We start from the raw sequence: 27015 nt of genomic DNA, 5'->3' as shown, positions 1-27015 counted from the left end.
GGTAATCTATGTTAAAAGAAAATGTGTTTTAAACATGACATATGTTTGTCGTCAGGGTCTAACCAGAACAACAGAAACCACAGATATATTTATAAAAGAGGGACTCTAATGCAGAGAATTGGTGACACAGTTCACGATGACCTGAGGAGTTTAGATTAGTGACAGTGGGAAGTCACTCCCAACCCTGGGCTGAAAGGACAATCAGAGGAGACATGTTATGGGAGCCCAGGGCTGGCGTCACTGGTGGAGCCGCAGCAGGCCTTTCTGGCTGGGGCTGGAGCCTTGCTACAGCTACTGTCAGAGATGTCAGCCAAGGGCAGAAAGCTGATTGAGAAACACCCTGGCCTTTCCTGTCCTCCACTGCTTCTCACTGGTTGAGCCCCAGTAGAACCCAGGCGACCTGTCTGCAGTGGCCAGCTTCCCTTAGACACAGGGTAGAGCAGGTGAAGGTGAAGAATGGATCTGAAAGCAAATGGAATCGTGACCTCCACAACCTATATGTAGTATTCTACACAGAATAAATACTCTTCAGCTTAAATATATGACGTGTCTATGTAAAACATAAATATATGTACACATACCCCTGCAGCTCTATATGTACTCAGATTAAATTGGAGCCATAGTATTGGTCAGTTGAGCCAGGAATGTCTTAATGAATTCAGCTCAGGTTCAAATGAGCCATAGACTATTGCTAACATAACTATGACACTTCATTTTTTATAACTCAGGAAACACATCAACTAGCTACCTTTGGACATGGAAACCATTTTCCTCCTCTCATTTTACCTCAAATTCTACACTAGAAGCATGTAGTCTAAGATGCAAAACTACAATTCCCATAAATGCCCACCTATACAGAACTCACAGACTGTATGGATTTTTTTTTCCGAAGTGAAAAAGGGGGGCAAAGTGGCAGACAGACAGACAGACTCCCGCATGCACCTGACCTGGATCCACCTGGCATGCCCACCAGGGGGCGATGCTTGGCCCCTCTGGGGCGTTGCTCTGCTGCAATTGGAGCCATTTTAGCACCTGAGGCAGAGGCCATGGAGGCGGAGGCCATGGAGCCGTCCTCAGCACCCGGGCCAACTTTGCTCCAATGAAGCGTTGGCTGTGGGAGGGGAAGAGAGAGACAAAGAGAAAGGAGAGGGGGAGGGGTTGAGAAGCAGATGGGCTCTTCTCCTGTGTGCCCTGGCTGGGAATCGAACCCGGGACTTCCACATGCTGAACCGATGCTCTACCGCTGAGCCAACTGGCCAAGGCCGACAGTATGGATTTTAAACCAACAACACCCAAGTTTAAGATTCTTTGGTAAATTTCATGAGACTATAAAAGAATGATATTCTGAAAACCAGGCTTCGTAAATAAGAAGCATCTTTGATTCTTCCTTTATAAATACGGGTGGTAGAAGTGCTGAGCTGGCTACTTTCCCACACCCGTTTCCTCCTGGCAGATGGCAGAATAAAACATTCACAGAAAACAGTGCCTTCTTTCAGAGACTTGGAAATCTACAGGGTACACGGAGAAGGCTTGAGTCTTGGTCTCCTTTAGACGTGAGAGCATTAAGCCATAAAAGAAATGTGGAGAGTTTGAGAAATGCCTTCAACTGTGCTTTTCAGAAAGTAGGCTGGTTGGCTACGTGGCATGGCCCAGGCTGAGTCCGACTGAACTCTGACTCATTTCCTATTTACCCTGAGTGCAAGCATCTCACCCCGACTCTCCCTCTGCTCCCTCAGCAAGACTTCTAAGCCAAGAGGAAACAAAAACATTAAAGAAACTGTAGATTGTGCTGCCTTTTCATTCACCTTTTGTTGCAATGAAATAGCTTGGATGAACAAAAGGGAACTGTATGATTAATTCTAAATAATTATAATAAAAATGGGAGAAGGGGAAAAAGGAGAAAGAATAGAATAAATTAAAGGGGAGGAGCTAATGAAAAACTTCACCAGTCAAAGGGAAGTGCTTATTTCAATGCTGCTACCCTCAACCTCACCCCAGGCTCTAGGCTATTCACAGAGGAAGTCTCCTGGCAACTGGTCACTGGGACAGACTCCCCGCATGCACTCGACCAGGATCCACCTGGCATGCCCACTTCAGGCAGTTCAATAAGATTGACTTCCACATGCACCCAACCAGGATCCACCTGGCATGCCCACTTCAGGCAGTTCAATAAGATTGACTTCCACATGTACCCGACCAGGATCCACCTGGCATGCCCACTCCAGGCAGTTCAATAAGATTCTCTGGGCTGAGAACCAGGTGTCAGTATCTTTCAAGAGATCCTCTGAGATGAGCCCCACCTTGGGCATAAGGTGACCCAAGGTGAGTTGCAGGGAATTTTGGAGGTGATAGTATTAACCAGTGAGAAATCACAGTCACTATTTAGAGCAGTGCCTACCGGTCACGGTTGTTCTAGGAAATTTCTCTCCACACAGTGCCCTCTGTCAGGCAGGAAGTCCCCCAACCCTGCTGAGGACTGGCATTGCCTTCCACTCACATGCTTTGCAGAAGTGCTTAGTAGGAATGATCTTGTCCCCAGAAGGCCTTGGCAACTCCCCATGGGGCTGTTAGTTGCCACCAAGATTAGTGGATTAGGACTGGGAAGGGGGGTAGCTAAGCTGTTAGACTGGGTGAGGGAGGCCCTAGAAGGAAACTAACATTGGAAACATATTGTTTGTTAGGCACTGTGATGGGCCCTTGAGAAAGACTCTCCTACTTCTTCACCCCCAACATACACTCATCCAAAAATCTCACCCTTTTACAGCTCTTCTGAATTCAGGGAGAAGTAATATGCCGATATATGAGAGCTCAGAGATGGAACCAGGGAAGGGATGAGAGAATCCTCTCCTTGCATAATAAGGCCAGACATGAAATAGGGTCAAAGCTGAATTAACAGAAGTACCATGAATTTCAAGTGCAGACAGGTGGGGCTGGGAAAAGAAAAATCTGTCCTGCAGCATGAGGTCTGCCTGACTTTAGATATATAGGGCAGAATGAACTGCAGCCCGAGCAGAACTCCATCATTTTTTATGCTCATATCCCTGCATCCCCCATGGACCAGGGTTCACCTTTTCCCAGTACAAGTAATCCCATATAAGCTGTCCAGGCCCATATATTCATCCACAAGGGCATCCCTGTGATCACTCCACACCTGTGTCCCCAGACTGACCCTGACCAACCTTCCCAACACCTTTTTTTTTTCTTTTCTTTTCTTTTGTATTTTTCTGAAGCTGGAAAAGGGGAGAGACAGTCAGACAGACTCCTGTATACGCCTGACCGGGATCCACCCAGCACGCCCACCAGGGGGCGCCGCTCTGCCCACCAGGGGCGACGCTCTGCCCACCAGGGGGCGATGCTCTGCCCCTCCGGGGCGTTGCTCTGCCGCGACCAGAGCCACTCTAGCGCCTGGGGCAGAGGCCAAGGAGCCATCCCCAGCGCCCGGGCCATCTTTGCTCCAATGGAGCCTCGGCTGCAGGAGGGGAAGAGAGAGACAGAGAGGAAGGGGGGGGGCGGGGGTTGAGAAGCAAATGGGCCCTTCTCCTATGTGCCCTGGACGGGAATCGAACCTGGGTCCCCCGCACGCCAGGCCGACGCTCTACCGCTGAGCCAACCGGCCAGGGTCCAACACCTTTTATTATGTTCTGCTATCCCAGGAACACTGCATCTTCCTTTCCTGCAGAAGCCAGTGGAGGTTTTTTCCAGGCCAGACAGCTGACCAGAGTGGTGCCTCATCTTTTCAATCACTTAAACACAGTCTTACCCAGCTTCTTTCTTTTACAAAAGTTCATAGTAGCATATCTAGAGGAGGTTGCAAACTCTTGATGATATACAGTAAGTTCTAGATCCCTGATGACAAGAAGTGCTTGGAAATACACAGGTCTGCCTATGCTCTTGAGAAGATGGGACATTACCTCTGTTTCTTCCCTAGGATAAGAGCAGCTGTGGTAGGCAGAGTAACGGCTCCCCAGAGATGTCCACCCTAATCCCAAGAACCTGTGAATATGTCACTTTACCCGGCAAAAGGGCTTTGCAGACATCATTAAGGTCATGAACCTTGAGATGAGAGATGATCCCAGATTATCTGGGTGAGCACAATGTAACCACCTGAGTCCTTAAAAGCAGAGAAACTTTCCCAGCTGCAGTCATTGAGATGTGACTATGGAAGAAGGGCCATAGGGACACAACAGTGCAGGGAAATGAATTCTCACCTAGAGCCTCCAGAAAGATATACACAGCCCTGTACTCCTTGACTTTAGCTCAGTGGGACCCATGTCAAACTTATGTTATGACCTGCAGAACTATAAGATATTATCTTGATATAAATGTGCATTTTAAGCCACCAAGTTTATGGTGATTTATTAGAACAGCTATGGAAAATGATACAGAGATGATTAAAATATGGCCAAAGATGACCACAGTTTGAGGTCACCTGTACTGCTATTACTAGAATACAAGTACACTTTGGTTCCTAAGGTAAATGGGACAGTTGCAAAATAGATTTTGTGCTTTGGACACACTGTTAGAGCCATGTGGTTTTTAAACAGTAGATTTTAAATAGATTTACTATTATTTAATAACGAGTCACCTGACCTTTTGAGGCCCCAGGTTCTTCAGCTGTAAATTGAAAAGAGCATTGGGAGTTTCTATTTGGTCACCTCTAAGCTTGCTTTTACTCTAACATTTAATAAGTTTAATAATAACAAAAGTCAAGACCACTCCTGGTGGCAGACTGGGCTAAGAGCAAACCACTAAGAACAATCAGCGTGTCTGTCTTGCTTGCTGCTATGTCCCTAGCACAAAACACTGTGACCCACACATAGTAGGCAGTAAACTAAATGAATAGTTCTACTCAGTCCCCATTAAACCCATTAAGTCCCACATCTGTAAATATGTTGATAACTCCCAAACTTATATCTCCAGCCTGGACTCTCTTCCTGATGGACCCAGTTGCTGATTGAGCACTTTCATCTGCAGGTCTAAGATATGTCAAAAATAGAACTTTTTTTTTGTATTTTTCTGAAGTTGGAAACGAGGAGGCAGTCAGACAGACTCCTGCATGCGCCCAACCGGGATCCACCCAGCACGCCCACCAGGGGGCGATGCTTTGCCCATCTTGGGGCGTCGCTCTGCCGCAACCAGAGCCATTCTAGCGCCTGAGGCAGAGGCCACAGAGCCATCCTCAGCGCCCGGGCCAACTTTGCTCCAGTGGAGCCTTGGCTGTGGGAGGGGAAGAGAGAGACAGAGAGGAAGGAGAGAGGGAAGGGTGGAGAAGCAGATGGGCGCTTCTCCTGTGTGCCCTGGCCAGGAATCGAACCCGGGACTCCTGCACGCCAGGCTGACACTCTACCACTGAGCCAACCAGCCAGGGCTTAGAACTCTTGCTTCTCCAACTCCCTAAACTTGCTCCTCCACTCCCCACCCCAGACCAGGCTTTCTGATTTCAGTAGATGGTACCACCGCCAGTGAGATGCTCAGGTGAAACCTAGTTGTCATTCTTAACTGCTCTCTTCCTCCTTAGAGGTTATAATTCATCAGAAAAGCCTTTCCAGTTCTGCCTTCCAAATATACCCAAAATCCAACCATGCCTTACCCTCTTTATAGCTTACCACTCTGGCCCACAACACTATCTTCTCTTCCCTGGATTCCTACAGTGACTTTCTAACCTATGTCCCTGAATCTACTTTACTCCACCTACAATTTTTTCTTCACACAGGAGCAAGGATGATTCTCTAAAATCTTAAGCCAGATCATACCATTCCCCTGTTCAAAACTCTTCAAAGACTTTCCATCACAGAATCAATCCAAAGTCCTAACCATGGTCTAGGAAGCTCCAGTGTTCAGGGCTCAGTTTCCTCTCTGATTCCTCTTCATCTCTCTGCCTCGCTAAATTCAGTCTGGCCCTGCCAGCTTCTTATGTTCTTTGAACATGTCCAGCAGGCCCTACCCCAGGGCCTTTGCACATACTGCTCTCTGCCTACAACACTGCTTTGCTTGAGACTGAAGCATGGCTCACTCTTTTTTTTTTTTTTTTTTTTTTTTACCTTTAAGAAAATTCTTTTTTTTTATTTTTTTTTATTAAATTTAATGCAGTGACATTGATAAATCAGGGTACATATGTTGAGAGAAAATATCTCTAGATTATTATGACATTTGATTGTGCTGTATACCCCTCCCGCAAAGTTAAATTGTCTTCTGTCACCTTCTATCTGGTTTTCTTTGTGCCCCTCCCCTCCCCTAACCCCTCTCTCCTTCTTCACCCCATCCCCCTTCCCCCAACCCCCCGCCCCTGTTGCCATCACATTCTTGTTCATGTCTCTGAGTCTCATTTTTATGTCCCTTCTATGTATGGATTCATCTCAGTTTTTTTTCTGATTTACTTATTTCACTCCGTATAATGTTATCAAGGTCCATCCATGTTATTGTAAATGATCCGATGTCATCATTTCTTATGGCTGAGTAGTATTCCATAGTATATATGTACCAAAGTTTTTTAATCCACTCGTCCTCTGACGGACACTTGGGCTGTTTCCAGATCTTCGCTATTGTGAACAATGCTGCCACAAACATGCGGGTGCATTTCTCCTTTTCGAGCCGTTCTATGGTGTCCTTGGGGTATATTCCTAAAAGTGGGATAGCTGGGTCAAAAGGCAGTTCGATTTTCAGTTTTTTGAGGAATCTCCATACTGTTTTCCACAGTGGCTGCACCAGTCTGCATTCCCACCAGCAGTGCAGGAGGGTTCCCTTTTCTCCACATCCTCGCCAGCACTTATTCTGTGTTGTTTTGTTGATAAGCGCCATTCTGACTGGTGTGAAGTGATATCTCATTGTGGTTTTAATTTGCATTTCTCTAATGATTAGTGATGTTGAGCATTTTTTCATATGCCTATTGGCCATCTGTATGTCCTCTTTGGAGAAGTGTCTATTCATCTCTTTTGCCCATTTTTGGATTGGGTTGTTTGTCTTCCTGGTGTTGAGTTTTACAAGTTCTTTATAAATTTTGGTTATTAACCCCTTATCAGACGTATTGTCAAATATGTTCTCCCATTGTGTAGTTTGTCTTTTTATTCTGTTCTTGTTGTCTTTAGCTGTGCAAAAGCTTTTTAGTTTGATATAGTCCCATTTGTTTATCCTGGCTTTTATTTCACTTCCCCGTGGAGATAAATCAGCAAATATATTGCTCCGAGAGATGTCGGAGAGCTTACTGCCTATGTTTTCTTCTAAGATGCTTATGGTTTCACGGCTTACATTCAAGTCTTTTATCCATTTTGAGTTTATTTTTGTGAGTGGTGTAAGCTGGTGATCTAGTTTCATTTTTTTGCAGGTAGCTGTCCAATTTTCCCAACACCATTTGTTAAAGAGACTGTCTTTACTCCATTGTATTTCCTTACCTCCTTTGTCAAATATCAGTTGTCCATAGAACTGTGGGTTTATTTCTGGGTTCTCTGTTCTGTTCCATTGATCTATATGCCTGTTCTTATGCCAGTACCAGGCTGTTTTGAGTACAATGGCCTTGTAGTATAACTTGATATCAGGAAGTGTGATACCTCCCACTTTATTCTTCTTTTTCAAGATTGCTGAGGCTATTCGTGTCCTTTTTTGGTTCCATATAAATTTTTGGAATATGTGTTCTATATCTTTGAAGTATGTCATTGGTATTTTAATTGGTATTGCATTGAATTTATAAATTGCTTTGGGTAATATAGACATTTTAATGATGTTTATTCTTCCTAACCATGAGCACGGTATATGCTTCCACTTGTTTGTATCTTCCTTGATTTCTTTTATCAATGTTTTGTAATTTTCCGAGTACAAGTCTTTAGTCTCCTTGGTTAAGTTTACTCCTAGGTACTTTATTTTTTTGGTTGTAATTGTGAAGGGGATTGTTTCCTTAATTTCTCTTTCTGACTGTTCATTGTTGGTGTATAAAAATGCTTCTGATTTCTGAGTATTGATTTTATATCCTGCCACTTTGCTGAATTTATTTATCAGGTCCAGTAGTTTTTTGACTGAGACTTTAGGGTTTTCTATATACAATATCATATCATCTGCAAATAATGATACTTTTACTTCTTCTTTTCCAACTTGAATGCCTTTTATTTCTTCTTCTTGTCTGATTGCTGTGGCTAGGATTTCCAGGACTATGTTAAATAAGAGAGGCGAAAGGGGGCACCCCTGCCTTGTTCCTGATCTTAAGGGTATTGCTTTTAATTTTTTCCCATTGAGTATGATGTTGGTTGTGGGTTTCTCATAGATGGCTTTTATCATGTTGAGGTATGTTCCCTGTATTCCCACTTTGCTGAGAGTTTTGATCATGAATGGGTGCTGGATTTTATCAAATGCTTTTTCTGCATCTATTGAAATTATCATATGGTTTTTCTCCTTCTTTTTGTTTATGTGATGAATCACATTGATTGATTTACGAATATTGTACCAGCCTTGCCTCCCCAGAATAAATCCCACTTGATCATGGTGTATGATTTTTTCCATATATTGTTGGATCCGGTTTGCTAATATTTTGTTGAGGATTTTAGCATCTATATTCATCAGAGATATTGGCCTATAATTTTCTTTCTTTGTGTTGTCTTTGCCTGGTTTTGGAATCAGAATTATGCTCGCCTCATAAAAGGAGTTTGGAAGTCTTCCTTCCTCTTGAATTTTTTGAAATAGTTTGAGAAGGATAGGAGTTAGTTCTTCTTTGAATATTTGGTAGAATTCCGTTGTGAAGCCATCGGGCCCTGGACTTTTCTTTGTTGGGAGTTTTTTGATAACTGTTTCGATCTCCTTTGGTGTAATCGGTCTGTTTAAGTTTTCTGATTCTTCCAGATTGATTTTTGGAAGATTGTATGTTTCAAGGAATTTGTCCATTTCATCTAGGTTGTCTAGTTTTTTGGCATACAGTTCTTCATAGTATTTTCTTACAATATTTTGTATTTCTGTTGTGTCAGTTGTTATTTCTCCTCTCTCATTTCTAATTTTATTTATTTGAGTCCTCTCTCTCTTTTTCTTGGTGAGTCTACTTAAAGGTTCATCAATCTTGTTTACCTTTTCAAAGAACCAGCTCCTAGTTTCATTGATCCTCTGTATTGTTTCTTTAGCCTCTATGTCATTTATTTCTGCTCTGATCTTTATTATTTCCTTCCTTCTACTACATTTGGGCTTTACTTGCTGTTCTTTTTCTAATTCTTTTAGATGCAGGGTTAAGTTGTTTATTTGAGCTTTTTCTAGCTTCTGAAAGTGTGCCTGTAGTGCTATGAACTTCCCTCTCAGCACTGCTTTCGCTGTGTCCCATAAATTTTGAGTTGTTGTATGCTCATTGTCATTCATTTCTAGGAATTTCTTTATTTCTTCTTTGATCTCTTTCTTAATCCATTCATTATTTAACACCCTGCTATTTAGTTTCCATGTGTTTGAGAATTTTTGAGCTTTTCTGCTGTGATTCATTTCTAGTTTTATGCCGTTGTGATCGGAGAAAGTGCTTGATATGATTTCAGTCTTCTTAAATTTGTTGAGAGCCCTTTTGTGCCCGAACATGTGGTCTATCCTAGAGAATGTACCATGAGCACTTGAAAAGAATGTATATTCTGCTGCTTTAGGGTGAAAGGTTCTGAAGATATCTATTAAATCGAGTTGATCTAGTGTTTCCAATAAGTCTGCTGTTTCTTTGTTAATTTTCTTTCTTGAGGATCTATCTAGTGATGTTAGTGGGGTATTGAAATCCCCTACTATTATAGTATTGCTGTTGATCTCGCCCTTTAAATCCATCAAAGTCTGTTTTATATATTTGGGTGCTCCTATATTAGGTGCATAGATATTTATAATAGTTATATCTTCCTGTTGGATTACTCCCTTTATCATTATGTAGTGGCCTTCTTTATCTCTTACTATATCCTTTGTTTTAAAGTCCAATTTGTCTGATATAAGTATTGCTACCCCAGCTTTTTTTTCATTTCCATTTGCATGAAACATTTTTTTCCATCCTTTTACCTTCAATCTGTGTGTGTCTTTTGTTCTAAGGTGTGTCTCTTGTAGACAACATATGTATGGGTCCTGTTTTCTTTTTTTTTTTTTTTTTTTTTTTTTTTTTTTTTTTTTTTTTTTTTTTTTTCCATTTTTCTGAAGCTGGAAACGGGGAGAGACAGTCAGACAGACTCCCGCATGCGCCCGACCGGGATCCACCCGGCACGCCCACCAGGGGCGATGCTCTGCCCACCAGGGGGCGATGCTCTGCCCCTCTGGGGCGTCGCCATATTGCGACCAGAGCCACTCTAGCGCCTGGGGCAGAGGCCACAGAGCCATCCCCAGCGCCCGGGCCATCTTTGCTCCAATGGAGCCTTGGCTGCGGGAGGGGAAGAGAGAGACAGAGAGGAAAGTGCGGCGGAGGGGTGGAGAAGCAAATGGGCGCTTCTCCTGTGTGCCCTGGCCGGGAATCGAACCCGAGTCCTCCGCACGCTAGGCCGACGCTCTACCGCTGAGCCAACCGGCCAGGGCTTGGGTCCTGTTTTCTTATCCACGCAGCTACCCTATGTCTTTTGATTGGATCATTTAATCCATTTACATTTAAGGTTATTATTGATATGTAGTTGTTTATTGCCATTTTCTTCTTTAAAGGTGTATTCCTTTTCTTTTTTTTTTTTTCTGTATTCTTTTCCCACTTTATCTGTTTACACCAGGCCCCTTAATATTTCCTGCAGCATTGGTTTGGTTGTAATGAATTCCTTGAGTTGTTTTTTGTCTGGGAAGCTTTTTATTTCTCCTTCAATTTTAAACGATAGCCTTGCTGGATAAAGTAGTCTTGGTTGTAGGTTCTTGTTTTGCATTACTTTGAATATTTCTTGCCATTCCCTTCTGGCCTCAAGTGTTTCTGTTGAGAAGTCAGATGTCATCCTTATGGGGGCTCCTTTGTAGGTGATAACTTTTTTTTCTCTTGCAGCTTTTAATATTTTCTCTTTATCGCTTAGCTTTGGTATTTTAATTATGATGTGTCTTGGTGTAGGTTTCTTTGGGTTTCTCTTTAATGGAGTCCTCTGTGCTTCTTGGATTTGTGAGAGTTTCTCTTGCATTAATTTAGGGAAGTTTTCAGCTATGATATGATTGAACAAAGTCTCTATCCCTTGTTCTTTTTCTTCTTCTTCAGGAACCCCTATGATGCGGATGTTATTTCTCTTCATGTTGTCACAGAGCTCTCTAAGAGTTTCCTCTGACTTTTTGAGTCTTTTTTCTCTTTTCTTCTCTGCTTTCATGCCTTCATTCCAGTTGTCTTCTAACTCGCTGATTCGATCCTCTGCTCTATCTATCCTGTTTTTAATTCCTTCCATTGTGGTCTTTATTTCTGATATTGTATTTGTCGTCTCCAACTGATTCTTTTTTATACTTGCTATTTCTTTATTTAGGTTTTCAAACTGTCCCTCCATTGTTGTTCTAAGATCCCTAAGCATCCTTACAATCATTATTTTGAACTCCGCATCTGGAAGTTTGATTATTTCCATATCACTCAGTTCATCTCTCGAAGGTGTCTCTTGTGGTTTCATTTGGATTGCACTCCTTTGTCTTCTCATCTTCTTTTTTTTTTTTTTATTTGTAGAGTTGGTTGAGGCTAGGCTTGGTGTTGTCTGCCTCCAGTTTTCAGTTGTGTTATTTTTAGGTCTTCGTGGGTTGGTATCAGCTATTATTTGTAATCCACTTTCGGATTTGGGCAGCTTTGAAGTCTTGATTTGTTTGTTTTCTTAACAGGTGATAGTCTTGTTAACTGATCTCAGCAGGGGGCTTCCTTGAAACTGTATCCAGGAATGCTGTGGGTGTAACCTGAGACGCTGAAGGTCTCTTCCACCAACTAATCTCACTGGGGGCAGGGTTTTTTCTCAGCTTCAGTAGGGGGAGGTGTATCTCAGATCTCCATGGAGACCTGAGTTACTGCCCCTCCTCCCCACTTCTTGTTTTCAGCTGTGTCTTGTTGTGCTGATTGGAGCTGGATAGATGTCCGGAGATCTCTGATCCGGAAGCACTTCAGCTCTGTTTTGTGAAAGGTTCAGTCCCTCCCCCAGCTATGGCCGCCTCCAGCACGAATGATTCAGCTTTTTTATTTCGTTTCTTGCATACCTTAGCCCCTCACAGTCTGCCCCACTCCCTGTCTTTTCCACTTGGGAGATAAGCTGGTCTTTTCAACCCACCTTGCTCCCTGGTCACCAGGTAAGTGGCTGTGAGCAGTAGTTTCTGCTCTTTTTCCTCTGTGGAATCCTCTCTGGGCTCTCAGCCTCACCCGCCTTCTTCCGTTCCTTTAAGCAGAGGAGATTCAGGCACTCCTTACCAGGATTATTGTGGCTTCCTCTTTGCTCCTTGGTTTTTGAGAGCTGTTCTTGCAGTTCAGTGTTGGTTTTTCATGCTGATTTTTTCTAAATTGATTTGTATTCCAGTTTGGTGTTGAGAGCTGGGCGTCTGTGCATCCGCCTACTCCGCTGCCATCTTCTCTCTCCTGGCTCACTCTTTTGTTTCATTTCAGGTCTCCACTTGAATACCACCACCTCAGGGAGGTCTTATCAATACTTTTCTAAAGAAGCTCCTCTTGTAACTCACTATTCTTTTATTTTGCTTTATGTTCACTCATGGTACTTAACATTCCCTAAATTACAGTATGTGTTTGTTGGTTTTCTTAATTGTCTTCCCCACTAGGTCAGTTCTATGAGGACAGAGATCTCATGTTTGTTTATAACTCTGTTTACTCTTCTATTCCTAGTGCTGAGTACCATTTCCAGCGCATTATACATATTCAATAGATATCGTTGAATAAATAAACAAATTGATGGATCATAATTTATCATCTGAGATCAAGCCCTGGGTTAGCGCCATGGGTCTCCACTTATTAACTAAATAGCCTTGGGCAAATCACCTAATCTCCCTGGGTCTCATTTTTCTCATCTATAAAAATGAGCTAATAATACAGTGAAACACTGTTGTGACGCTTAGAGATAAGGGATAAAAGTGACTTATATTAGGCGCTCACTTCATAGACCCATAATTACCTATAAAAGTAAATACCCTTCCTTATGCATTATTTGGTCAAGGGACAAAGGCAATTGTCAAACCTGTTCTTTTAGAACCAGAACTTACTGATGGCAAATGGCATGTGAGAGGCTAAGGCAGGAAATTAATTCATTTCAGCAGAGAAGAAGCAGAGAGCTGGGCTTATATACCAGTCAGAACACCTGAGCCTAGAGACACTATTTCCAAATTCAAGTCAAGGAACCTACCACCGTGTTCTGTGGACAGCAGCAAGATTGGAGGCAATGATTCAAAATGACCTCAGCTTTTGTCTAATCTGGTCCTGTGACCAGGCCACAGGCAGCACCTCATCCGGGGTAGTAATTTCCTTTGCAGCTCTCACCAAAAGATCCACTGACATGGTAAATATGGTGCAGCCTTTACAAAGGATAGGGCGTTTCCATGTGTTCTGACATGCAAAGGTCTTCAACATAGATTGCTGAGTAAAAAACCTCAAGTTACAGATGAAATATACAGTACAAACACAAACCAACAACACTCCACTATACTTATTTTGTATACAGGTTTCCATATAGGTATGTAAACATATAGAAAATGGTCTGGGCCCTGGCCGGTTGGCTCAGTGGTAGAGCGTCGGCCTGTTGTGCGGGAGTCCTGGGTTCCATTGCCAGCCAGGGCACACAGGAGAAGCGCCCATCTGCTTCTCCACCCCTCCCCTTCTCCTTCCTCTCTGTCTCTCTCTTCCCCTCCCGCAGCCAGGGCTCCATTGGAGCAAAGTTGGCCCGGGCGCTGAGGATGGCTCCATGGCCTCTGCCTCAGGCGCTAGAGTGGCTCTGGTTGCAACAGAGTGATGCCCCAGATGGGCAGAGCGTCGCCCCCTGGTGGGCGTGCCAGGTGGATCCCGGTCGGGCGCATGCGGGAATCTGTCTGGCTGCCTCCCCATTTCCAACTTCAGAAAGATACAAAGTAAAATAAAAGGGAAAAAAAAATTAAAAAAAGAAAATGGTCTGGAAGGACAGACACAGTATCAGTGACATTTCTTCAGAAAAGTGAGGAGGTGACTAAAGCTGGAAGTTGATGTCAAAGGAGTCCTCAGTTTTATCTGAAATACATTTTTACAAAGAGAATGTATTGCTTCTGTAATTAAAAACTAATTTTTAAAACTTCCCAAACAAGATGATGCTGAGACAGCACATTTAAGGTAAAATGAAGCAATTTACTCTCTCCCAACTAGCAGTTCCCCGATGGGGCAGTTTCACTCAGTGCATGTTTGGAAATGCTTGGTGGCATTATTTGACTCCCGGGCTACTGGCATTTCATTCCCCAGGGATGAGTATGTGAGAAAGTCCCACACCACAAAGTAGTTCCCCAGGCTAATGCAACAGTGGTCCTGGTGAGAAACACCACACGAAAGTTTGGTTTGTTTGTACGTATAAACTCATCTGCGACCCCTAATTAAGAATTTTCTGTCTTTGATTTGAGCTACTGAGATGCACAGCCCATGTTCTATCTGGACATATAAAACGGTAAATTTTATAACCAATGGTCTAGAGTAGTGAATTGAAAAGCGTGGCAAGTGCTCTGGCCAGGAAGGCCGAGAAGCTTGGGTTTTATGCTTCCTTTCAGGAGTGTGCAGAAACTGAGAATAAGGGTTTCCCAGGCACCAGCCAGCACCTTTGTACTTAGCTAAGACTTGAAGACAAATGTCCCATCGACCAGTAGTCAGGCAAGAGCTGAGATCCTTCAAGAGCAAGTTGGGAGGGCCTTTCTCCAGTGATTAGCAGTTCACACACAAGACCATCTGCCTTCAGACCCCCAACCCTTGGGAAGCAGCTCCCAGCTCCCAGTAGCAAGAGCTAGGATGATGACAACAGGCAAAACACAAGAATGTGTTCTACATTTCCTTTCGATTCCATACTCTCTGACACTATTTGGTACATGCCTCCAACAAATATCTATGGAGCATCTACTGTGTGTTAAGCATTGTGCTAAGTGCTAGGGATACAGGGAATGAGACAAATACGCTTCCCCTCTGGGGGCGAAGACATCACAAACAGATATATATATAAAAATCAGATAATTTTAAATAGTGATCAGAAACAACATGAGTAATGTGACTGATAGAGACTTGGGAGGGCAACGTATGATAGATTCAGCAGAGACTTCCATGGAAGGGGAGCTGGTGCTACCAGCTGGGCTCTGGGGACAATGATAATCATGCAGGGGGGTGGCCACTGTGGAAGGCTTATACCTTTGGGGCTATTCCTATCTCTTCCCTTCCGGCCAGGGCATCCTGCCACCTGGGACAGCAGATGTGGCCCATACCTTGTGGGTGGTCTATGCTCCTGGGCAGTTAATTGTAAAATCATCACAGGAACATTCAAACTTCCTCTTATTTCATTTTTCCAGTTCTCTCTGCCTGGGATTTCACATGCATCTGGGGAAGCTGATTTCACTTGCATCAAAGGTGCAGAAATAGAGTGTACTAATAGGTAAGTGACATGGAATTTGTATAAAATTGTTACTCTAAAATACTTACCTGGCACTTATTTGTGTCAGGCACTGCTCTAACACTTTGCATATATTAAATTATTTTGTTGTCACAAAAACCCTACATATCAGACTCTGAGGAGTATTATTATCCTTAGTTCTTGCATGAGGATGCAGGATTATTTCTCCATTCATAGTCCAGAGTCACACTACCCTTTTTTTGTGTGTGTGACAGAGAGAGAGAGAGAGAGAGACTGAAAGATGGATTGGTAGGGACAGACAGTCAGGAAGGGAGAGAGATGAGAAACATCAATTCTTCATTGCAGCTCCTTCGTTGTCATTGATTGCCTTCTCATATGTGCCTTGACTGGGGGGGGGGGGTTACAGCAGAGCAAGTGACCCCTTGCTTAGGCCAGCGACCTTTGGACTCACTAGTGACCATGGGGTCATGTCTATGATCCCACACTCAAGTCAGTGACCCCGTACTCAAGCTGGATGAGCACGTGCCTGGTCAGGCACACTACCCTTTATGTAAAGATTCAAGTGCACTGTGATGGAAGTCTTCATATTTTCTGACTTCTTCTGTTGCCAAAGCTGAGAAACTGGCCAAGCAGATCCCATCTTATGCTGCAAAGTTCGTACTGTGAGGAAGAGATGAGGCTACAGCCTCAGAGGAAGAAGAACCTTACAATTATTGATGGGATCTGGCAGTGAAAACACTGGCTGCAACATCTCTGTGCTTGCACAGTAGATATGTGCTTAGAACCCAAGCAAACCGCAGCAGCAGGTGTCTATGTACGTGAAAATGCCAGACAAGGGGTCACTGCTACTCCAGGCACTGTTTTCCCCCCACATTTCTCTTGTCCTGGACAGCCAGGGCTCCCACCCTCCCCTCCTGCAGCCAGCTTTCCCCATGCTTCCTGACCCTGTGACAACCTCTCTCTCTCCACTGATTAGACAGGAGGTGGACCAGTCAGCATGTGCTGAATCCAGTCAACCCAGGATCGCTCTCGTACAAAAGTGATCTAAGAGGTGATTAGATGGCAGCAGGCTCTGCAGCCAGAAGGACCTACAGTTTCTGGGTTGGTGGCCACTGTAAGTGCTCAGAGGTGAGCCAATGACAAGCAGAGACAGGCAGAGAGAAGCAGGGATGCGGTTACCTAAGAGTAAGCAACCGAACAGCTAAGCAGCTTTACTGTCCAGTGTTCCCGAGCCTTGGTGCACCTCACTCACTGTCCTAGGTCTCCCCTACCTATATCCTTACACCCCCAGCCTGTTATTATGGAACTGGTTGGCCTCACATTCTGTCTCTTGCATGCAAGCATTATTGGAGCGAACAGTGTGAGTCCCAGGCTTCACACTGTTCCCCGAGGGCCCCAAAGGCCTGGAAAGGCCTGCCTGGAAGAGGCAGATCTCACCCCTGGGATGATTCACCATGAAGCTTCAGTCACTCATGACCTCTTGTGACCCAAAATGCAAAGTTCTAGAGTTAGATCGTCTTGGCAAGAACAATTGTCTAAGAAATCCTTTTCTATAGAGCAGATATTTTATTCTTAGTACTATCTCCAATGTCCACTCTTTGGGCCAAATATAACATATATTGCTCACAAAAATTCAGGGATATTTTATAGCTTCATACTCATTTTGAAATGTCCTCTAATTTTTGTGAGCAATGGACTTCTTTTCCTTATGGTTTTCCATGCTCCATGCCTGCCTTTCAGTGGCGATCATGAATTTTTCATCCGGTTTATCACATTAGGCATGGAAATAGTAAGAGCCAGTTCAACAGTTTTCAAATTTTCAGCACAGATTTTTTTTTTAATTAATGTAAACCTCAATAGAGAAGCAATATAAGCCCAACCACCTCTGGGCTTATTCTCTCTGCACCCCACCACCACCACCACCAGCTACAGGTTCCTCTAGAGTGGGAGTCAACCTGGTTCCTACTGCCCACTAGGGGGCACTCCAGCTTTCATGATGGGCGGTAGCAGAGCAACCAAAGTATAAATATAAATAAAAAGATAGATTTAACTATAGTAAGTTGTTTTATAAAGATTTATTCTGCCAAACTTAGCAAAAATCCAACATAAAGTACTTGGTAAGTAATTATTATATGCTTTAACTTGCTGTAACTCTGCTTTATAAATTTTATAAAATAAAGTTACTTACCTACTTTATATATAGATCACCATTACTGTGGAACCGTGAGTGGTTAGAAAATTTTACTACTAACAGAGATACAAAAGTGGGCGGTAGGTATAAAAGGTTGACTACCCCCACTCTAGAAGCTAAGGGCTCTAGGACCAAACATTTGGTGCACTGCTCTGGGCGGCAGAGCCTTTCATCCTTATCTTGCAAATAGCCAGGGGCACCTGCTATGTGTTATAGACATACTGTACTATATAGCCTATCCCAAGCTCCGGAAATACAGCAAAATGAAAGATATGTTCCCAACACAAAGGAGAGGAGGGGCAGATAAGATGCCAATAGCCAGCAAACAGAGCCTGTGCCCAGCTACAAGGGTGTTAACAAGTACAGTTACAGGCTCAAAGAGATGGGAGGAGGAGTCAGGGGTAGAGCAGGTGGGGACAGCGCCACAGAGCAAGTGGGGCTTCAGTAGGATTTCAACAGATTTACATAAGAAGAGAAAGTAAAACTGAGGGGAGGGTACAGTGGGTGCACCAAGACAGGAGGAGTAGCACAAATATGGGAAAAGGGTGGTTTGCTCAGGGGGACGGTAGTGAACTGGGTCAGATAGCAGGGCATTCGAAATGGGAAGACAATAAGGGGCCAGATTTTGAATGACAAGCTAGGAAAATTTAATTCATCTGGGAGACCGGCAAGAGCCCTGAATGATTCAACTTAGGGGAAAAAGCCATTAGAAAAAAGAAAAACAAGAGCAAAAATCAGACGTCAGCCTGCTCAGACGTGGTGTTTGAAAGGCGAAGGGTCAGCAAAGGGCAACAGTGATGACACATTTCCCCATTGCTGATCCTCCCCCCAAAACTGTCACAAGCCTTTGGGACTGGTGAAGGTAAGCTGCATTATCTTCCACTTACTCATCAGGCATCACAGAGCGTGGTGACTCGTTTGAAGTCAGCCATTAGAGGACTCTGGGGTCCTGACTCACAGCCATCCCAGAAGAATCCTCTCCAGCAAAAAAACATGATCACCAGACATGTGTTCGGCAGCCAGTGAGAGCAGTCTGTGACCAGATCAGTGCTTCCCAGATCTTTTCCCTTCTGTTCAAATTCAGGAAAGGGAAACACCAAGCTCTCTTCCAGCCTCAGCCTGAGCCAACAATGACACACTTAGACACAAAGAAATTCCAAGAAAAACAGCCTTGTAGAAAAACCTCTCTAGAACCATCACAACGAAGCACACACACATGCATGTGCGTACACAGTCATTCTTGAAGCAGGCAGGAGCATCATTGCTGAACTGGGTAAAGGTGGGGGCTGCAGTTCATCCGGCCTGCCCTGAAGGAAGGGCCCGATACTACAAATTTCCATGGAGACACAATATAAGACGTTCCCTCCCCAGACACAATTTGATGATGACACATTTGGGCTGGCCAGCTCTCTCTGTCTTTCTCTTTTTCTGTGTGTCTTTCTGTCTGTCTGCTACATAATCAAGAATCCAGAAACATGAAGAGGGCACATTTGACTGTGGGAATAAGGCATAAAAAGTCTGAATGTCCTACACAAGGCTCGACAAAGTAATGCACGGCCACCTTCTTGTCCTGGACCTCCAGTTTCAGAGGCTGTGCTCTGTCTAATAAGCTCTGCAGGGAGGATAAGAATGACATCACCGGAAAACGGGACAAAGTAGAAGGACAGCTGCCTATACATCCTCCATCAGCAGAGGAAGGTTTTCCAGGAGGTTGTACTGGCCTTCCCAGCACCACCCACTGAATTCACAGGAGCCTGTTTCTGAGGCTCTGAGGACTGAGGGGAGAGAGCACCATGGTGGCCTTAACAGTCAGGAGAGCATGTCAGCCACAGCTCAGCCACAGCTCAGCCAGTGACTCAGTACTGCTGGGAAAGTAAGACTGATGTCACCAGCTGCCATCAACACTGGACTTGTCTACCTCCCAGCGTCTGTCCCCACACTCAGGAAGGAACTCTTAAACCAGCTTCCTGGTGACTGAGCTCCTCTTTCACAATGAACATGTCATCTCCCCTCCACTGGTTTTCTATGCCACCAGTTTTCTAAAAGTTATAAATAATTGTACCTGATTTTTAAAAATTCAAGCAGTATCAAAGGCTGTCCAATGAAAAGAAAAGCAATAAAATTTAAGTCTAATTTTCTAGTTCTTGGGTGCATCCATGTAAGGCAGTATCACATGATCACATGACTTCATTTTTGTAGACCAGTGGTAGTCAACCTGGTCCCTATCGCCCACTAGTGGGCACTCCAGCTTTCATGGTGGGTGGTAGCAGAGCAACCAAAGTATAAATAAAAAGACAGATTTAGGGCCCTGGCCGGTTGGCTCAGCAGTAGAGCGTCAGCCTGGTGTGCAGGAGTCCTGGGTTCGATTCCCAGCCAAGACAAACAGGAGAGGCGCCCATGTGCTTCTCCACCCCTCCCTCTTTCCTTCCTCTCTGTCTCTCTCTTCCCCTCCTGCAGCGAGGCTCCATTGGAGCAAAGATGGCCCGGGCGCTGGGGATGGCTCTGTGGCCTCTGCCTCAGGCGCTAGAGTGGCTCTGGACGCAACAGAGTGACGCCCCAGAGGGGCAAAGCATCGCCCCCTGGTGGGCATGCCGGGTGGATCCCGGTCGGGCGCATGCGGGAGTCTGTCTGACTGCCTCCCCGTTTCCAGCTTCAGAAAAATGAAAAAAAAAAAAAAAAAAGATAGATTTAACTATAGTAAGTTGTTTTATAAAAATTTATTCTGCCAAACTTAGCGAAAATCCAACATAAAGTACTTGGTAAGGAATTATCATTATTATTATATGCTTTAACTTGCTGTAACTCTGCTTTATAAATTTTATAAAGTAAAGTTACTTCCCTACTTTATAAATCACCATTACTGTGGAATCGGTGGGCAGTTAGAAAATTTTACTATTAAGAGAGATACAAAAGTGGGTGGTAGGTATAAAAAGGTTGACTACCCCTGCATTATACCAAGCACATCATTGGTACTCAAAAAATACAGAGGAATACATAAGTGAAGGCCCCTAGTTTTGTTCCTTCCCTCCTTCTAGATCAGAGTTAGAGAAGTGCTTTCAACTGCTGAGGAAAAATAACTCCAATACACTCTCCGTCCCTCCCCAAGTCCTTCTCCCAACTCAGTTGCTTTTATTTCCCTATGGGCAGCACAACTTTAGTGACTTGTCTACATGTTTTTCTCTGAAGGTCTCCACTTGCCTCTGGAGGAAGCAGCTGACACAATCAAAATATTACAAATATTGGTTGTTTGTTTTTAACTTTAAGAATCAAGCTCTAGATCAGGGGTCCCCAAACATTTTACACAGGGGGGGCCAGTTCACTGTCCCTCAGACCATTGGAGGGCCGGACTATAAAATAAACTATGGACAAATCCCTATGTACACTGCACATATCTTATTTTAAAATTAAAAAAACAAACAAACGAAAGTGTACTGTACGTGAGCTATGCTGCGCTTTGTGGCCACATACAGCATCCGCATCCTGTGCTCCTCTCACTGACCACCAATGAAAGAGGTGCCCCTTCTGGAAGTGCGATGGGGGCCGGATAAATGGCCTCAGGGGGCCGCATGCGGCCCGCGGGCCGTAGTTTGGGGACCCCTGCTCTAGATGAAGTACAAATAACTATATTTCTAGAACAGAACACAGAAATTATAAACCTTGGTGCCATGTAGCAGTGAGGGTAAAGAGGCCAGCAGTGGGGACAGGACAGGGTGGAGGGGAACAGAGGTGGAAGGATGCACAAAGCAGGTTCATTTCTTTGTCTAGAGCAGGGGTAGTCAACCTTTTTATACCTACCGCCCACTTCTGTATCTCTGTTAGTAGTAAAATTTTCTAACCGCCCACCCGTTCCATAGTAATGGTGATTTATAAAGTAGAGAAGTAACTTTACTTTATGAAATTTATAAAGCAGAGTTACAGCAAGTTAAAGCATGTAATAATAATTCCTTACCAAGTACTTTATGTCGTATTTTCGCTAAGTTTGGCAGAATAAACCTTTATAAAACATCTTACTATAGTTAAATCTATCTTTTTATTTATACTTTGGTTGCTCTGCTACTGCCCACCATGAAAGCTGGAGCGCCCACTAGTGGGCGGTAGGGACCAGGTTGACTACCACTGGTGTAAACGAATGAAGGAGTACATATAATAAGTGATTTCCCTGCCTTTTCTTCTGGATTTCCCCCCTTGAAGTAGTTTCAAGCACCAGACCATAAACCAGACTCTATTCCCATTAATCTTGGGTTAACAGCCAATAGAGGCACAACCTAGTTTTGGATGTGATTATAAAGTTTCTCTAGGATTTTCAGGAAATATTGTAAGTCAACAAGGAGTCTCAGTAGTTCTCCAACCAGGGATTTCTCTGGTACTTAGTTGTTGTTCTTTTCTTTAAACCATTTTATTTTAGAATAGTTTTAGGTACAGAGAAAAGTTAAAACAATAATAGTATAGAGAATTCCCACATACCCAACACCCAAGTTTCCCCTACCATTAACATCTTACCTTAGTGTAGTACCTTTGTCATAACTAATAAACTAATTTTGATGCATTATTATTTTTTTAATTTTTTTATTTTTTTGTATTTTTCTGAAGCTAGGAACGGGGAGAGACAGTCAGACAGACTCCCGCATGCGCCCGACCGACCGGGATCCACCCGGCACGCCCATCAGGGGCGATGCTCTGCCCACCAGGGGGCGATGCTTTGCCCCTCGGGGCATCGCTCTGTCACGACCAGAGCCACTCTAGCGCCTGGGGCAGAGGCCAAGGAGCCATCCCCAGCGCCCGGGCCATCTTTGCTCCAATGGAGCCTCGGCTGTGGGAGGGGAAGAGAGAGACAGAGAGGAAGGGGGGGTAGAGAAACAAATGGGCGCTTCTCCTGTGTGCCCTGGCCGGGAATCGAACCCGGGACCTCTGCACACCAGGCCGACGCTCTACCACTGAGCCAACTGGCCAGGGCCACATTATTAACTAAATTGCATACATTATTCAGATTTCCATAGTTTAAAAACATTTTTTTTATTGATTGATTTTAGAGAGAGGGGGGGAGAGAGAAATATTGATTTGCTGTTCCACTCAACCATGCATGCATTCCTTGGTATATTGGGATGACATTCTAACCAACCCAGCTGGGTTGGATCCTGAAATCTGGTCAGGATCCAGATTTCCACAGTTTTTGAGTAAGATCCTTTTGTTGTTGTTGTTTTAGGAAAGCATCCAGGACACCACATTACACTTATGACCTGTTTCCTTAGGTGCATCTGGGCTGTGATAGATTCTCACACTTTCTTTGTTTTTTATATCTTTCTAGTTCTGAGGCATACTGGTTAAGTTTTATAGAATTTCATTCAATTTGGATTTTTCTGATGTTTTTCTCATTATTAGTCTAGGTTGTAGGTTTTTGAGAAGAAGCCCATAGAGGTAAGGTGCCATTTTCATCACGTCATATCAAGGTGCATACTGTCCACCTGAGTTATCATGGTTGGTGTTGATGGCTGGTCATCTGGCTAAGGTCCTGTGCGTCAGGTTTTTCCAATGTGAAGTTACTCCCTGCCCCCTTCCACACTGTGCCCTATGGAAGGACGTCACTATGTGCAGCCCACACTTAAGGAGTGAAAAGTTTTGTTCCCTCTTCTTGATGGAGGAGGCAGTTAAATCTCATCTTGCCTTTTTCATTTGAAGGCAATTCTTTCCAGCTTTCTGTCCTGGATACTCTTTTCAGAACACAGAGACCTGTCAACTATGGAACCTGATTTTAGAGGCACCTTTTGTGAGGCTTAACATTTCTAAATGCATGCATCTCAAACCACAAATGTCAAGAACTTAAAATACAGGTAATGATTTCCCTCCAGGGAGGCACTGGCTTACCACTGCCTTTAGGCATGGAGGTTCCCTTTGAAACAAGCCTGGAAGAGTGTCCTGTCTTGGGGCCTGTCCGACCCTTGCCCCCTGTCCAACCTGCTGGTGCCATGCATGAGGCTGGCCTAACTTAAAAGTGAGGAGTGCCTGACTAGGCGGTGGTACAGTGGCTAGAGCATTGGACTAGGACACAAAAAACCCAGGTTTGAAACCCCGAGGTCACCGGCTTGAGCTAGGGCTCACCAGTTTGAGCATGGGGTCACTGGCTTGAGTGTGGGATCATAGTCATGACCCCATGGTCGCTGGCTTGAGCCCAAAGGTCGTTGGCTTGAAGCCTAAGGTTGCTGGCTTGAACCCAAGGTCATGGGCTTGAGCAAGGGGTCACTTGGTCTGCTGGAGCCCCCCACCCCCCACCCCAGAAAAGGCACATATGAGAAAGCAATCAATTAACAACCAATGAGCTCCAAAGAATTGATGCTTCTCATCTCTTTCCCTTCCTGTCTGTCTGTCCCTATCTGTCACTCTCTCTCTCTCTGTCTCTGTCAAAAAAAACACACACAAAAAAATTGAAGTGAAAAACCCCCACAAGAGAAGGAATTGGAAAGGAATAATTAAAGAATAATGATGTTTCATTGTATTATGCAGATAAATAATGTCCTACTCTGTTACATTAAATGCACTCATGTCTATAAACCAAGAGCATCACAATAAAGGCATACAATGTGGTCAGAGATTGCGTCACCACAAAAAAGTAAGGTAAAGAATTTCACACCAAGACTGTACGAAAGAAGACTGGTTATTTTGTTGTTTTTTTTTTAGAAGACTGTTATTTAATGAAACACCAACAAGAATAATTGCCAGGTGAGTAAGGAAACTTAGGAAAATAAACTTTTATAATTAAAACAATTATTCTACTCTAGTAAGACAAGCCCCCTGTACTTGGTCCCCTCCAGAGTCTGTACCCTGCTGTCGTCTGGGGCCTCTCCATAGGGTAGGGGAAAGCAAGGAAATAACAAATATAAACTGTTTTTCTCTTTCCTCCTTATTACCTGGACTTTGAAGTTCAAAGTCACGTAAACATTAACTAGTTTCTTAAATAAAGCCACAAGAGCACACTGTGACCTGAGCATATGATTTATCCAAATACTTTCCCATGAGCTCTAAAGATCCTAACTTTCTCTCCAGCAGTATGTCTCTATTGCATGGAATTAGTTTTAAAATAGTCTTGACTTACAATCATTATTATTATGGTTATTGTAACTTTGTTATTTAAGTGTTTAACAAAGAAAGCCTATCATAGATGATTTCATGTGGAAATATCTACTAAGTTGCTTTTTAACTATATTTAAGGTAAAAAAAATAATTTGATTTAAAGAAAAAAAAACATGTTAAATAGCAGTACAAATGGTAAAAGGTGGGAAAATATGATCACTGGCTGGAGTTTGGAACCCACTGATCTCTTGCATTAATCAATTTCACAGGTGCAATTTACTGTACACAAAAAGCCTGGATCACCTTATTATAACTTTGGGAACAACCCACAGCAGCTAAGAGGGTACATTTGTGTTTGTTTGCTAGTCACCACTCATCAGCTACCTACATTAGTGACAGTTTTCCTTTATAATACAATTGTCCTGATCCCTGGAGCCTAAATCACTGGCAAACCCTTGAAAACAAATCACATGCTTTGTTAGCACAATCTTTGCAAGACTGGTATCAAGAAGGAAGGTTTCTCTGAATTTGCTTTGGAAATGTTTTTAGATATTCTCCTAGGTTACATTTTCTTTGTACCAAATTAAAATAACAAAATTAGAGTGACTTTTCCTAACATTGAGAACTTTCATATGTGTTGCTGACTTGCTGAATAAACCATCCCTTAGTTTTGAGACCTGGATTTTGTAAAAATGATATGTCTTACTTATTCATCTCTACTTCCACCACTGTGGTGTATCCTTTTGTGATGTGTCATTTAGAGTTGGCTTGCTGGACATGAACTGTGGAGCCCATATGGTATCAAATAACTGAAAGACTAATACTAAGAAAATGCTAATTTCCTTGATTTTTTTTTTTCTGCACTTGGATGTTTTCTGTTGACACATAATTACGTGCTTCTGAGCATTTGCTGAATTACTGTGTGGTTAATCCATCTTGACTGCAGGAAGTCCAGCTATTTGTTAATTTCCTTGGTGTACCATTTCTGATTAGATGAACTTTTCTAAGTACCAAACTGACCAATTGCTATCAATTCTATCACCTCCCCAATTACCTTGCATTTATCATAAATAACATTCTTGGTTGTTTTAATTTGCTTTTGAGAACTGGGCATAGAACAAATGACTACTACATTACAGAGTTCTGAATTTACCTTAAAATGTAACCACTGCTATTTACTTAAGTTCCAAAGAGTATATTTTTTGTTATTTTAGTTGTCTACTCTTTTATCTTTATAAATACATCCTTCATTTTACAAAATGACTTCATTTGTTTTATTGATTCTAGGTGTCAGTGATAATGTACCTAATTAACTTTGAAAACACAACTGCTATTGTCATATTATTTCTGAATAACACATTCACAATTCTTTGCACTCACACCCATGCTCTAACCTCTTCCTCTCTCTTTCCCTCCTATCTTGCTTTCCTTTCTTCATCAAACATTTATTGAGAATCTACATGCCAGACACTATGATAGATGTGGGGCATCAATGATGGATAAACTCTCAGTCCCCCATGAAGCTATTATGTTGATTTAAAATCTTTCCTTCATGTTTACTGCAAAGGTCACTTGGAGAACATACACTATTGAAATTCATGGGAAAGAAAGCAAACCTGGGCAGCTTTCACCGAGTTGGAGAAAAAGTACGTCACCAACCTTGAGCTGTTGCAGAGTAATCTTTTCTTCTGTTGGGGCTCTGGCTATATCAACAATTCTTCTTTTCTCCCAGAACTGGCCCTGGGGAGGGCATTATTCCTCGTCTAGCATAAATAACCTTGGTAGGGAATATCTGGATGCCCAACAGTTTGATGAAACCCGGAGCAGGAGAGCCCTCCTAGAAAGTGTGGGTGCCCACACTCGTTTGGTGTGGCCGCCTGAGGCCTCTGGTAGAGAGCTCCTGAAGAAAACCACAAATGCACAGGAAATTAGAGAAAATCAGATAAAAGCAAAGCATTAAATGACACATGCACATACAGGAAACAGTTAAGAATTAACCCAAATTCATTTAATGCTATAAGAGTGAGTGGTGCAACGGTTTAGTTAATAAATAGCTAGTTTCCAAAGCTAGGGCACTTGAGCCAAATGACTATGGGCTTTCAGAGTTCTCAGGGAACAGGTGGATGGAGAAATGAACCCATCGCAGACAGTCTCACAGATTGCTGTAGGAAGGAGGAACAGGCACTGTATACTAGACCAATATAGATCAGGACATACCCACCCCTCTCTACTTACCCATGCATATACATCTACTGACAATTTCAGCAAATACTTGGTGAGCACCACTATTTT

General features: G+C 43.3%; 1 long non-coding RNA gene and 1 other non-coding gene across 3 annotated transcripts in view; both read left to right on the top strand.

Annotated features, from left to right (window-relative positions):
- Nucleotides 1-25163, top strand: part of LOC136382550 (uncharacterized) — a 56230-nt gene extending 31067 nt beyond the window's left edge. For both annotated transcript variants that reach the window (XR_010747252.1, XR_010747253.1), the window contains exons 3-4: nt 15406-15488; nt 24993-25163. This is a non-coding gene — a long non-coding RNA (uncharacterized lncRNA). The remainder of the gene's footprint in view (nt 1-15405; nt 15489-24992) is intronic.
- Nucleotides 13600-13675, top strand: TRNAN-GUU (transfer RNA asparagine (anticodon GUU)). The gene has a single exon. It is a non-coding gene; the product is annotated as a tRNA-Asn (tRNA).
- Nucleotides 25164-27015: the final 1852 nt, after the last annotated feature.

The sequence above is a fragment of the Saccopteryx leptura genome, chromosome 10 (genome assembly GCF_036850995.1).
Source record: "Saccopteryx leptura isolate mSacLep1 chromosome 10, mSacLep1_pri_phased_curated, whole genome shotgun sequence".
Taxonomy (NCBI): Eukaryota; Metazoa; Chordata; class Mammalia; order Chiroptera; family Emballonuridae; genus Saccopteryx; species Saccopteryx leptura.
This window is presented reverse-complemented; position numbering and strand designations above follow the sequence as displayed.